Source organism: Ambystoma mexicanum, chromosome 5q (assembly GCF_040938575.1).
Source record: "Ambystoma mexicanum isolate Mex_15411 chromosome 5q, UKY_AmexF1_1, whole genome shotgun sequence".
Classification (NCBI taxonomy): Eukaryota; Metazoa; Chordata; class Amphibia; order Caudata; family Ambystomatidae; genus Ambystoma; species Ambystoma mexicanum.
The window spans coordinates 1215135399-1215149783 of NC_090933.1; positions in this window are offsets into that span (position 1 = coordinate 1215135399).

Genomic DNA, 14385 nt, shown 5'->3' on the forward strand with positions numbered 1-14385 from the left:
ACACAGAGTCTAATTGTCATGCTTTAAATAGAAAGACTGGGTTGTCGGTAACATGGACATCCCCTCAAAAAGGGCCTCTCTCTTAAGTAGAACCGTTTTATTACTGTCAACAGTGAAACGTTTATACTCCATGCCAGGGCGACTGCATGACTCAACACTGATCACTGCCAGAGGCGAATGCAATAAAACCAGTTTTAAATAGTCTATCCACGGCACACTCATGAGTTTAACCACATCTACATTCATTTAATTCACTTGCTGTTTATTAAGAGCGTTCTAATGGGCATCTGGAAGCAGATGGTAGTTGGAGGAGCAGTCCAGAGGCCAAAAAGCCACCCTAGCTAAACTAGACTCCCTATACTCCAACTTTAACATTGACAACTCCATCATCCCCGTCTCCTCGTCTGTAAAGACGTTAGGTGTGTACATTGATGCTACCCTATCAATGAACAGGCAAGTCAGTGCTATCGCCTCTGCATCTGCCTACAGCACAAAGCTCACCAATTCCACACAACCCTACCTCACCAAACCGAACTGTCTCTCAATAGGCATAGCTACCATAGGTGCAAAGTGACTATTGCAATGCTCTCCTAGCTGGTACCTCTATGAAAAACGTAGACTACAAACAACCCAAAACAATGCACTAAGGGCAGCACTGAGCATCCTCAGAAGGGACCATATCTCCCAAGCCAGACAGGCAGGGCACTGGCTCCCGGTCAAAGACTGCATTACTTTTAAAATCCTCGCCATCACTCACAAATGCCTCAACTTCACGGCACCCGTGTTCCTATCAGAAACTATATCCAGAACCACCTCCTCGCGTCCTACTAGAACCCGATACACCAATCAACTCAACACCCCCCACATCAACAGAGCCAAAGCTGGCGGGATCGGTTTCCCTTACATAACCCCTAAACTGTGGAACTCGCTACTCACCACCCTCAGAGATGAAACCTCCCTCCCTGCTTTACGGAAAAACCTCAAAACCTCCCTCTTCAACTAACACCCAATTACCCACACTAACTCAACCCACTTATCTCCTAATGCTTCTCATAATGTAAATTGTATTCTGTACTGAAAAATGCAAAACTGTAAAATGCTTCTTTCCACATAACTAAGTTTGCTCACACTTTGTAACAAGCACCACGATGCCCACAGGCTGCTGCACGCTCTACAAATACGAATACATTCTAGCGGCTGGAGATGCACATGAAGAGCAAGGCCTTCCAAGGCCCATAGGTATCCTGAAGTGCAGGTGAGTAGGGAAGAATCCTGATTTACACCAGAAGGTGCTTTAAGAGATTGGACCTCACATTTCAAAGAGGAGTTTAGCCAACAGAAGAATCGCACAGGTGGAGTCGGGCACGTAAGAGTGACCAAGAATATTAAAGTTGATTTTGGATCAGCAAAGCTGGGGATCCAGATGAGATGTTAAAGTGGCAGTATTTCACTTGCTAAACGTTTCAAGTAAAATTCGATTTTTCAGAGAGTAAAATAGTGAATCACATTACCAATGGAGGTATTTTGAAGATGAGAAAAAAATATAGTTTAAAACTAAAACAGTATCTTTTGGTAACAAATACATTATTGCACCTAGAAATTGATAAACATTAAAAGATACAGTTTCATCTTTTAATTCCGCTTTATATCGGGAAGTATTAGTATTGCTCCATCCTGTGGCACCACTCTAATGGTGTTACTGATCCGAACAAATCTGTGGAGCTGTGTTGGTTGAAGCAAGGGTGGGGATTTGTGTCAGTGGTTTCCTATTCTTTGTTGGAAGAAGTTTTACTCACTAGTTTACTCTGTTGGGGCAATTGCTCCTTTTTAGTGAGTAAAAGTGGCGGATTAGCCAATGATCTCACAGGCAGACAGAAGCCTATAACTACTTTCCAGCATGAGGGCAACAAAATCTCTCTTCCTGAGGCACACTAAGCAACTAAATGGTTAGGCGCCATGTGTCGGAAGATGTGCCACAAGCATCCATGATGGAAGACCTGTGGACCAAATGGAGGCCTAATATTTTGCCCGACATTGTGAAGGCCTTTTGATGTTCAAGGAGGGTGGAGGCAACAGTACAGTAAGATGAGAGGCACTTCAGTAAGGGGAGGAGCCAAACGATGAGACTTATGTTTCAGCCCCATTCATTTTATGAGCCCTGCCATTCAGTTGGCCCAGGTATCCTGGCAGTCATTTTGGACAGTAGTAGATTTGCGTGTCATCTCATAACATAAATGGAGTTTGCATAGTTGCTTAGCACTCTATAATGGAAACGATGGCTAATCACTGAGATTCTCCCACGACGGCACAACCATCGAGCTAAAAGAGCATTAAGAAGGAAAAACTACTCACCGTAATGTTCTTTCTATGAATTCTTCTCTCCTAGATTCCTATCAGATATCCCCTTCCTGCTTCAGCTGCTTGGAAAAAATGACAGTGGGAGTAGTTGACCTCGGCTCGGCTGTCGATCTGTCTTGGCTAAATGCATGATCGTCGGCTCTGGATGTGACATCAGGTGTCTTACATGTACTGCGTCATGACACCCCTGTACCTCAGTTCCCACCTTTCTCCCCTCCCCCCGAGCGCAACCACTGCAGAGGAAAACTAGAGAGAAAGGGATGGTCAAATAGCCAACAGAGGATTAGGAAAAAAACAAATCCCAACTGGGAAATAATAGAAATTTCCTTTTTTTTGGTTGAGAAGAAGGCATCCGGTTTGCAACCAAGAAGAAGACGAGACACCCTGGAACCATTGCTACCACTTCCATCATAAGAGAAGGCAACCACCTACTGCAGACGCTTTCTTAGTGGGGTTGGAAGGGAGGGGTGATGAGGAATCTGCAGGAGAAGAATCCATAGAAAAACATTACAGTACGTAATTTCTCCTTCAATGGATTGCCTTCCTCCTGCAGATTGCTCATCAGATAGATTCACAAAGCTGTCAAAATAATGGAGGCGGGATGAAAGCTTTACAGCAGTAGATTCTGCAACACCGCCCTTCCGAAGCGAGCGTCATCCCCATGGGCGACGTCCAGTATGTAATGCTTTGTGAATGTATGAATCGAAGACCAGGTCGCGGCCCAGCAGATGTCTCTGACCAGTACTCATCTTTGCAGTTCTGTAGAGGTAGAAACCCCTCTGGTGGAATGTGCCTTTATGCCAGGGGGCAACTCCTTGCCCATGCTATGGTAGCATTCCAAAATACATAGCGTTATCCAATGCAAGATTGTTTGCTTCGATACTGCCAAACCCTTTCTGGAGACAGAAAAGTCCACAAACAATTTCTCTACCACCCTGTGCTCAGCCGTCCTTGCTATGTAAAAGTTTGACACGCTCTTAGGGTGCAGCCAGTGAAAACGCTCCTCCTCCTTAGAGGGATGCGTAGGTGGATAAAACACGTTCAGATCGATTGCCTGTGAGAGATGAAATTCAGACACCACCTTAGGCAGAAACCAGGGGCTCACCTTAAGAGAAACTTTTTCACAAAAAAAGCAAAGGAATGGTGGTTTACAAGAAAGGGCCTGCAGCTCGCTGACCCGCCTGGCTGAAGTGATAGCCACCAGGAAAGCGGCTTTCAAGGTTAACAAACGCAGTGAGCAAGAACGTTATGGCTCAAAAGGAGCCGCCATGAGGAATGTGAGGACCAGATTCAAATCCCAATCAGGAACGATAAAGAGAGTAGGCAGAAACGTATTCACAAGGCCCTTCAGGAACTGGGCCATAACCAGAATTGTGAAGAAATATCCTTGATCCAGAGAACTTTTGAACACAAAGCCGGCAAGTATCCTTTGACTGTGGTGATCTGCAGACCTTTAGATGATAGTGACATACGGAACTCCATCACTGTAGTGGTGGGGCAAGAGATAGGGTCAATCCTGCGTTCCCCACGCCTCAAATCATCTCCACCTGCATGCATACAGAGATCCTGTCGATGGTCTGCAAACCTGATCCCTGGAAAACAAAGCTGTTCCCGATATGTACCGCCATTGTTTTTTTTTGCATTTTTTTAACTCACCTCTAGATTTGAATTGGGACTGATAAAGTGATAATTACTATCATAAGCTACATAAGGATTGTCTAGCTTAGTGATTTTCTCACAGTATTATGTTAAGACAGGAATGACTCTGTCCTTTCCTTTTTACTATCACTTATTGTTTTTCCACACACTTGCTAAATTTCCGCTTTTCTATCCGCTTTTCTCTCCTTCATTTCTCAGGTTAAAGCCTTTACCTTTATGATTATTGAACATAAGTATATAGGTTTTTGTGTTACGTGTTCTTTTTTGATTCACAAGCTAATTGTTAATAACATACTTATTTGTTCTTTGTATCTACCTATACTACTTGTATGCTTGTTTTTTATTGTATTCTGTCTATTTTGCGATGACCTTCTTGGCGACGGATTTCCCGGTTGCTGATTCTTCAGAACCATGGGTTTTGGATCCGACCTGCTTGGTTCCATGTTTGGAAGCACTATTTGTCTTTTGCATTTTGGTGTCATGTGCGCCTTTCTTTGTCGGGTTGTCAGCCCTTTTTATGGAACATGATAGATGCACCCTCGGTACTCAATCTAAGCGTATGTTGGGTGACGGCTCCCTTGCTAACCTTTGGTGTTGACATGGGACATCTTACCCCTCCATCCTTATGGCCGCCATGTGCAGATTTCTGAGATGACAGCTGCCAAAGAGCCCTTTCGATATGTGGTCTATTGGTCAGGAATCCCTGTAGTTGCTTTGTCTTTTGGCAGCTGTGGTCTCTCTTGTCTGTTTGAGTCCAGATGTTTCCCTCCTCCCAGTAACTCAACCTAGATCATGTCCTCATAACCTTCTTCCAAGTCAACAGTATTCACAATGTGGTTTCTTTCTACAGGAAAAGGGCGTAAATCGCTCTTGGGGTAGTCAATCTAGTTTTTGGGACCTGATTAAAGGGTATTACTCAATTTGGTTGTTTTTTTATCGTTTTGCCTTTTTGACCTACTTTTTGCTGTTTTATTTTTACCTTCTTCATTTTTGACCTAACTACATACACATAAACTTACCTGAAAACTTTGGCAACATACTCTTTTTTTGGTCTCTTGCCATTTGGGTCCCTTTTCTGTTCTTTATTCCTTTTCAGTTTGGTCCGAAAATACCAAATATTAGTAGCAGGGGTTGCGGGGGAGACAAAAATAGCTTGAGCCCCTGTTTTCAATGGACGGTCAAAACGGGGGCCCGAGCAGTTTTATTGCGGGCAGTTTGCCAGAAAACTAAATGTTCACAGACAGCTCACACAGATCCAATTAAAGTTGTCCCTCTGGATCATTTTGAAGTGTGCATCAAAAATGTTGCTTTGTAGATGGTAGGGTCCTGTTCAGTTATCGGTTGGTTTCTGCGCTTCAGACGCTACAAGTTAAAGACAGAAACAAATAATTTGAGGGCAATATGGGTACCTGCACCTGTGGTATACAGCTAGAATGGCTGGAACTACTGAGTTGGCACCTACCTTTGGAAGTAAACAACTTGTAATGTGAGGGATCAACCACTAGATCGAGCAATATGCAGGGCATTTTAATCACTAGTCATATGTCATGCACATACAAGCCTCAGAAATCGTCATAAGCCTTAGAAACACAGACATCTATATTTTGCAGTTCCACAAACCAATCTATTGGAAACTTGCTGTCACTGCTCCTTTATTTATTATTGTCCAGTAAAGTAAAAAACTTTACGGCCAAAGGTTTTTGGGAAAAAATTATAAAGACAAACCGTATCCTAAAGGTAATGGCCTCTTCATAAGAAAGGAAATAAATGCAGGCCTCGATCTTGAACTCTCTCTCTTCTTTATTGAACAGATTCGATTGATCCAGATTCCCGCCGCAGGATATTTTAATGATTTGCGGCGAGTTTAGCATGTGATATATAAAAGCGGAAGGAGCCCCCAGTGCCACAGCACAGAGCAGAAACTTCAGACAGCCGATTAAAAAAAAAAAAGAGATGTATTTCTCGGCTCCATTTATAAATGTTGTTCCCAGTTACAGGGAAACTATTCCTGGAGGGAAGGGCAATTACATTTACATTTCAGAAAAGCTGGAGGGAACGTCTGTAATGCCAAGGAAGTAAGAAGCTATAAAGGCGTCATCATGGCCTGACATTTCCAGAGCGCGGCTTCTTAAGGTAACTTTAAAGGAATAAACCTCATCGGATCCCTTCATCTGAGGCGACGAGGGCCACTTGGACGCCGGTGTCCCTGTTGAGTTGTCCGCAAGGCACGTCCAATGTCCAGACCTGAAGGACGGGATTGTGAACAATAATTGCATGTTCGTGGTATTTAGAACAATCCATCGTTTGTGTAGGGCTTACATTGGAAGCCGTTACCACAAACGATTCTAGGTGCCTTACCTTCGCTATAGGTTATCCAGGGTCGGATTGGAATATAAAAACATGGCCCACAATCGCAAATGCCAACATCATACTTGCCAACATTCTGTGACCAAAAAGATGTAGGATTTTTCAAGTTTCAAAAATAATAATTCTCATAAGAATGACATCAAAGGAAATTAGAAAACATACAAACAACACAACATGGAAAGATGTTGAAATGTTCCAAATGTATAATTCTGAATGGTAACTTAACACCAAATTCTCGGCAGATGCTGTGTGATGGTGTTACACTCTGCCACTTGCCTTCACTGGTGGTTCACCTAAGCCCTAAGGGATGTCCCGGCAAGAGTGCAGGTCAAGTAGCTGTCAGGTCAGTGGATTGGTGTGCATCCAATCAAAGTATTCACCTATCAGTCCACTGTATAGACTGACTAATTACAGTGTTGCATGCTCTGTCCTGCAGCCTGCCTTAGAGTCACATAAATTACTTGGCACTGTAAAAAGCAGTAGGATCAGTCACTGAAATCTGTAGGCGTTAGGACTGCTTAAAAAGCAGTAGCCTACTGCCTGAATCTGTAGGGTTGGCAAGTATGTAACATTACTTTTCATGACAAACTATTTGAGTGCTGCTTAGGGGGGCTTTTTGTTAAAATGAGTTCCACATAGTTTTTAAAAGCACATTTGGTCAATAACATTAATCAAAACCAGCAGCTGTGCCGATCAGTAATTTAGCAAACTGTCCTACTTTGGACCAAACCACAAGCCAATCCTAGCATGTTGGGCTGGCCCTTTGGGCATTAGCCAGTGCTGAATTTGTGGGGGTGTTTGCCCGGCACTTATTTTTCAGCCCCTGCACTTATTGTCTCAGACTCGCTTTAATTATGAAGTGGTGATAGTCAGTGCATCAATCAACCACAATGAGCCGGTGTGAGCTGCAGTGTCACCCTAAATAAGTCGACACTGTGGGGAGTAGCTATGGGTGGTGGCAGCCTTGGTGGGAAACTGGCCACGCGCAGTGTCACGGGAGTGCTAGCAAATATTTGGGCCCTGCCACTCATTAAGCACTGCGCGACACACGAGTCATGATCTTGAGCTCACTTGACGCCTTCCCAGGTGTCGAGAGGGAAGGAGAGTGAGAACCGCCGGTAGGTGAGCGAGGGTGGCACAACACAATATATTTTATTTTGATGAATGGCTTAACACGAAATGAATGGGGGGAGAGAAAAAACATGCAACCAGAGGCTCCTGGGATTTCTAATACCAGCATACATACACAGCCCTTGTCCTATTTGATTTATTTATGTATTTGCAATGCGCCGGCAGCCTGCAGGCATTGTGGCGCAGACAGGCAAAATTGAACTAAACAGTTAAAACGAGAAAGGCAGGGTTAGCAAAAATGAGAGGGCGCAGGAATCATTCATTTGAAAAGAAAGGTTTTCAAACTTCTCCTGAAGATTTTAGGATCAGGTTCCAGTCTGAGAGCAGGCGGCAGGGCATTCCAAAAGTCGGCAGCCTTAGAAGGAAATCATCTACTAAGGTCCATGGTAGGTTTAGCCGCCGGGCTCTGTATCAATCCTAAGCTGGAAGAGCAGAGGGATCTCATGGGTTGGTATGATGGGGCCAATGGTTTTAGGTATTCTGGTATAATGCCAAAGAGGCCCCTGTGGACCAGAGTGCCCAGTTTGAAACTGATCCGTTCCCGGATGGGTGACTAGTGCAGTTTCCTGCTGTGATCCGAAATCTGTGTTCTTCTAGGAGTGTTGGTCACAATACGAACAGCATCATTTTGGATCACCTGACATCTCTTAAATTTGGATAAGGAATCTCCGCCGAGTAGAGAGTTACAATAGTCTAATCTGGTCAAATTAGCGTCTCGTGCGATAGTGGTGCAGTTTCTCTCAGAAATATAGGGGCGTATGTTCTAGAGGAAGCTTAGATAGTAGTTGCATGTCTGGTTCACATAAGTTATGTGAGCATCTGCATTTAAGGAGGCCTCCAACTGCACCCCATGAGTTTTTACCTTCTGTTGGATTTTAATTACGTTGGTATTTAATAGGAAACTATTTTAGTCTGTGCTCAGTTTGTTCCGGGCCTGTTTGGATCCAAAGATCATCAGCTCCGTCTTGCTGCCATTCAGGCACAACCAGTTCTCGGACATCCAGCTATCAATATGATTGTAGGTGTTGGACAGGGTTCTGGCGTCTGTGGCGTAGTTCCCAGTGAGTTCCAGGACGATGTGGGTGTTGTTGGTGTAATTTATAAATATGACACCCAGCTTGTCGAGGAGAGTACAGTGGGATATGATGTATAAATTGAAGAGCACCGGTGAGATGGACGCACCCTGTGGCACTCCACAACGGATGGGGGCGGAGGAAGAAAAAGCAGATCCCCACTGTATTCTGGCATCACGATATGAGAGAAAGGAGTGGAGCCAGTCCACAGTTTCATTGGAACAATGGCCTGGGTCTTTTAGGCAGGTGAGATGTTCGTGATCAATGAGCTCAAAAGCCGCAGAGACATCCAATAGGATCAGCATCCCAACCTTCCCTCTGCCCATGATCGCCAGCATTTGAGTCTGAAGGTCGACGAGGGCAGTCTCAGTGTTGAATAAAGGATGGCGCAAGCCAGATTGTCGATTGTGTAGAATGCTGTTGGACTCCACAAAGGATTGTAACTGTATGGTGGCGAGTTTGTCAAGTATTTTAAGAAGAAATTGACAGTTGGTAATGGGTCTCAGGTTGCTAGGCTCTCTAGGATCAATATTAGTTTTTTTGGGAATGGGAGTGACGGTAACTTTTTTGATACCGCTTGGTACGTAGTTTTCCCTAAAAGATGCGTTGACCAGGTATGTCAAGAAGGGAGCGAATAAATCCTTTGGTTACAAAATCAGTTTTGGGGGAAGGAGATTGTAGGGACAGGAGGTAGGGCGCATTGAGGACAGCAAAGTGGACATATCTTGGATCAAAATTTGAGAAAAGAAAATTCCTGGGAAACAGGACCAATGGGATGTAAAAGGGCCTGGTTTGTAAGGGGCGGGTTGCAATGTTGTGGATCCATTATTTTATTTTCGGTGTTTACAATTTTAATGTCAAAAGCAGCCTGTATTGTGGAGGAATCCAAGTTAGATGGTAAGAAGGCAATCTGGGCTACCTTAGGTTTTTACAGAGACTTCAATATTTCAAAGAGCTTCCCAGTGTGGTTCGAGGAGGACTCCATTTGGGCGTTAAAGAAGTTCTTTTTAGTTTCTAGAATTAAAGGTTTGCATGATTTATCCACATCTTTCCAGGCCTTCCTGGTATCATTGTACTTGTGTTTAAGACAGCTGGCGTCTACAGCTCGTTTATGTTTAGTCAGGAGTTTTAGTTCCGGGCTGAACCAAGTTTGGTGTGTTGAATTGTCCCTGACCTGTTTGGTTTTCATAGGTGCTGACTGGTCAGGCATTCTGGCGAGTATTTCTGAGAAACAGGAGCCCATACGGTCAGCTGAATCGTCTGGCTTTATTTTGGACATGATATTATTGAGACAAGGCTGCAGGTCCTGGTGGGAGATTTTATTGAAGTTTTGACTGGTAACAATTTTTATGTGATTTGAAGGCCTGGGCGATACGTTGAAGCTCTGGGTGTTAAATGTGATAACGAAATGATCAGACCATATGCAAGGACTGGTTGAAATGTTAACTAGAGGTTTTCTTGTCACGGTCCAGTCCAGTGTTTTGGTTTTCTGCTGTAGTGGGTTCATTATTCCAGACTTTGTATCCTATAGAAAGAAAAGAAGATTCAAATTCAATGGCTTCCATGAACAGTATGGTCCCTCTCCATCTGTTTAGATCTCCCAAGAAGAGAGTATCCATGTTGGGACTAGACAAATTGTTTAAGATGTTGGTTATTTCATTGTTGAAATCGGGCATGGGATTAGGTCTATAAATGAGGACAAAGTTTAAACACTTGTTTGTCAGAGTCATTTTAACATGAAGGACTTTGCATCCAGTACAAGAGATGGAGGCTGGAAAGAGTCCCAGTTCCTATATGAGGGCACCTGAGTAAATTGTGACCCCTGTGAACAGGGGATGCAGGAGTGTCCGTTCCTAATTTTGGAGCAGGTTTTCTGTGCCTCTCAAGCCTACTCAGTCCACCGCCTGTATTGCTGGTCCATGGTAACAGAGAAGGGAGCAGACAGGCACTTAGGAAAAAGGGGAATCATGATGTCTACGATTTGTATGCAACATCACACACAACTAGAGGTCTCAATGGCTATAAAATGTCACTCTGAATCCCTTTTGTAACTATATTCCCGTTGTTAAGGTTAACCATCAACAATCTTATACTATATATGACAAAACTCCATCCCTAAATGAGCGGCTATGCCATGTGACATGCCCAGCATTGATCTTGTGCTTAATTCCCTGATTCGGTGCATTGTTAAGTAATCCCAATAATGGCAAAGTGCCTTGGGACAGCAGATTAAGACATTTATCAGTAGGTCTCATTCTGGAAGGCTGGAATGCAACTCAAAGATTCTGAACCAGCAGAGACCAGGTTTCTGCTTGCTGATTTGTCAGCACCGACAGCACATCATCATTGGCATTTGGCATTTGTTTGCATGGTACAGAATCTTGAAGGACAATGTGGCCAACACAGAAGCAAAGTTTTGAGTTGTTTGGTGACTGTTTAGCCTGTCTTTCAGCCAAAGTTCAATGGTCTTTTGATTGGATAGGCTGGGATACCGGCATTTAGATTCTTGCAGTAGACCAGCTTTCAGTTGGCAAGTGCTCCTACCATCATTTTGAGGATTTCCGTTGGTATGTGGGATAGGATTTTTTCAGGCGTTACATTTGAGGTCATTCTTCTGGATGAATCCTGTGTTGAGAATCTTGGTTTCTCTAGGGCTATCTATTTCTGCACGGAAGGTGATAGAGGGCATCTTGAGATGTTTCCTTTGAGTGGGTGAAGCGTACGAAGGACTTAGATTTCAGTTTCACCACCATTGCGATTGAGGCTGTTTTGCACCATACACTTACTTATGCTTCTCATTTATTTATTGGGTATTTATAATGCGCCTGAACAGCAAATGGTGTTTCAAGGCGTACACAAGACAAAAGGGCGGTAGGGGATACAGGCCTTGAGTCATTCGGATCGTGCAAGTACAATAAGAAGTGCTAGGGAGAGGGGGGTGAAGTGCCGGTCAGAGCAGAATGCACTAATGCTAAGGAGGGAGGGGGCGAATTAAGAGCACGCAAGTGCTGGGGGGAGAGGACCCTTGGGCTAGGTGAGTGCTAAGGGGAGGTCAGGTGGACAAGTGGCAAGGGAAAGCAGGGAGTTAAGGGATTGAGGGTCCACGTGCTAAGTGCGAGGACAGGGCTGGATCAGGCGCAGTAGGGGTGTATGCCCCGCCAGGCTAGTACAAGGGGAGGGAGCCTGGTAGGGCAAGTGCAGGTTTTGAGGGGGGGGGGTCCCAAGGGTCCTCTCCCCCCAGCACTTGCGTGCTCTTAATTCGCCCCCTCCCTCCTTAGCATTAGTGCATTCTGCTCTGACCGGCCCTTCACCCCCCTCTCCCTAGCACATTGTACTTGCACGATCCGAATGACTCAAGGCTTGTATCCCCTACCGCCCTTTTGTCTTGTGTAAGGGAGAATGAAGTGCTAGGGTAGACTGGACGAGGAAGGCCTGGGCCCTGTATGACTCGGAAGGAACCAGGCCACCAGTCAAAATGCAGCAGAGGGAGACATTAGCAGGGGAGGGGGTCCATGGAGGGCAGCCAGAGAGTAGGCGGGAAGGAGGGATCCCAATGAGACAGATCTCAGTCTTACCGGCATTAAGGCAGAGATCGTTAGCAGCGCACCATGCCTGAATAGCAGTCAGACAGTCCGGAATGAGGGAGGAATTGGAGGGAAGCTTGAAAGAGAACTGCAAGTCGTCTGCATAACACTGAAGTGAGGAGAGTAGGCAGTGATAAAATGGGCTAGAGAGGCAAGGTAGATGTTGAAGAGCCATGACGGGAGGATAGAGCCCTGAGGAACGCCGCAAGTAGAGAGCGCGATGGGGGGAGAGAAAGAGGCCCAGTTGAACCTGGGAAGATCGGTCAGAGATGAAGGAGTCCAACCAGTCCAGTGCCAGATCTATGATGCCAAGGGTATCGCTGAGCCGATTTATAAGGGTGGTGTTAGGAAAGATTTCTCTTTACTGCACCTTTCCTTCCATTTTTATGGACCCCAAACAGTTTGCTTTTATTTTTGACCCTTTACCAAAGACACCGTACTCACTGCCTATACGACATAATTCTCGCCTGTAACTGCCTCTTCACTGACAAATGTATGCATGTATATTTAGCTTATTTTCTTTGATGTACTATGATTATTACCTTTTTCACTGTAACCTGTATTAATACTTCCTCTTATGTATGTATGTATGCATACTAAGTTGTCTTGAAAAGCGCCCAGATACCTCAGGGTGTGGCGCGCTGTACAAATAATAAACAAACAGACCTGTACTTTCTAGTGCAGTGAAGCCTTAAGCTTCACTAAACTATCTTTTACTAATCTGTTATGGGAAAACTGACATGTCCTTCAGGCTGTCAGTACTGGGAATCATTGTTTCCCTTAGTCTAATTACTTTGTTACTACTTTTTGTAACTTGTTATCAATTGTGGTAACTTTTTTATCATTGTACAATGTATCTTACAATGCAATACAATGGGATACACTTTTGTTTTTGCCCTAGGCTAACACTCAGAGGATTTTTGGTTACTCCAGGAGTGCTAAATGGACAAGCTGGTGGCAGTACCCTGAGAACAAGAGCCTTCAGAAGTTTCCCAGGACCACACTGTAGCTGATCAGCTCTGAGTGTGGGCTACCATGTTGCTGATGTCGCCGATCCGAGTTAAGGATGGGAAATTGGAGGATACTCAGCTTGTCCTACCAGACTTACCGCTGTGAAATGTCGAGGCCTAGCGTCAAGGGCACCTGAGATAGGAGGGAAAGTCTGGCCATGACAAGCGAATCCCTTTGCGTCACCGTGCTGCAGTGGCCACCATATACGAAACAGCTCCCCTGAGTCGAGTCCAATCCTGAGAGGGGTCCTGCATTGTGTTATGCTGCATTCTGCCACAGAGTCCTTGCACCAGCCAAAGACACTGACCAGAGATCAGCTCAAACCCCAGACCTTCTTCCATCGACCTGCCAAGTCCTGTGAAGATCCGGAGTACAGGGGGTGAGTTACAGTGGTTCTTACCTGCCGCTAAACTCCATTTAAAAGTTTTGCTAACTTTTCTAAACTTTTACAACAATTTGGCTTTGGCATTGCTTTCTTGCGCAAGCCTTGCGAAAGTTGGGGACACTTTAGTTGAATAGTAGAACTTGTCCTCTAACCCTTGGAATCGCTCACTGGACTCCAGAGACCCGTCCTTCATTTTGTCCAGCGTTACAAACTGTGTTGGAACTTTTCTGCATAAGGCCCCAGACAACTTAAAGAAGGACGTTTGAAGCCAAGGCTAATTCTCTGTGGACCTGTAGTGCATAAACTAATCTGTACTTTCCTTTACAGGGCCTTTATCTGTAGAATGCCCTACACAAGTGACTGCATAGTGTTGAGTGATACTTCTACCTGATAGTAGTCATTTTGCATAATGTTGTTTGGCCCTGAATAAATAACTATCTGTATACATATTGTCTAAGTGTAATTTATGAATCCAATTGTGTGTACTCATTGTGTGCCCTCTACAAGCTCACCGCCACTTCAAACGTAGGCTAGACCATTCGTCACTGGTACCTTTGACTGTTTTGTCTACAGCACCCAGAATTGTCCCTGTCAAAATATAGGTTGGCCTTCTATACACCTGTCCAGCAAATTGGCGTACAGGATCAGTTTTGGGTGTCCAGATAATACGTACACAGTACACTGTGATTTTGTATTGCTTTGTAGTTAACAGTCACCTACTAGAATAGATAACATGAAGACAATCACTTTCACTACTTTAAGTTTTTCAAAGGTGGATCACTTAAAACCAAGTTGTGTAATGACAGGGGCTTGACAG